Consider the following 760-nt stretch of genomic DNA (forward strand, 5'->3'; position numbering starts at 1 on the left):
TTATGGTTTTAAAAGAATATCTTGAGAAACTTATTGCGATGTTTATAACTATATCGGCACATAGACAGTCAAAAGTAGGACACTACAGTCCATAACTGAACACGGTAAAGGAACGAAAGTGTTATCCCAGGCATACAGGAAAAATAAACTTGGCGGCATCCATGTGATGTAACAACCATTTGATGTAAAATTAAAAACAACTAAAAATAAATAAATAAATAAATGAACAACTGGAATTATGATGTGGTGAAATACAAAATGTTATTAAAAATGTGTTTGCGAGGAAATATGGCCACAATAAAAGTAAATGCAGGTTAAAAGGATCACAAGTAGCCTAGATGCATTTTTGCTCCTATGTTTCTAGCTATTTATCTAGATTTTCAAGTATAAATATAAGAAATATTTTTACCTACATAAAGCCTTATTTTCAAATGATAAGCTGCACTATCTTTCTGGAAGCCATCGTGCCCTTGTATGATGGAATTGCCCCACTTTCCACACAGACTTCCAGAAATCTCTCTGATGGGCTTGGGTCTCAGCCCCTCCTTCGACCTTCCTGCTCTGCGGATTCAACCTGCAGTTCAAACTATTGTCACAAGGTGGCACCAGTGTGCCACCACTATTAACCCTCTCTACAAATGCATAGGCCTATATATAATGAGCAGAAAAATGAGAAGAAAAAAACCTTAAAACGGCTTACACAAAATGATTCTATTTTTTTCAAAAAAAATTGTTATATGTAAAATAATACCTTAAAAAA

The sequence above is a fragment of the Chinchilla lanigera genome, unplaced genomic scaffold, assembly GCF_000276665.1.
Source record: "Chinchilla lanigera isolate Chin_1 unplaced genomic scaffold, ChiLan1.0 scaffold00147, whole genome shotgun sequence".
Lineage (NCBI taxonomy): Eukaryota > Metazoa > Chordata > Mammalia > Rodentia > Chinchillidae > Chinchilla > Chinchilla lanigera.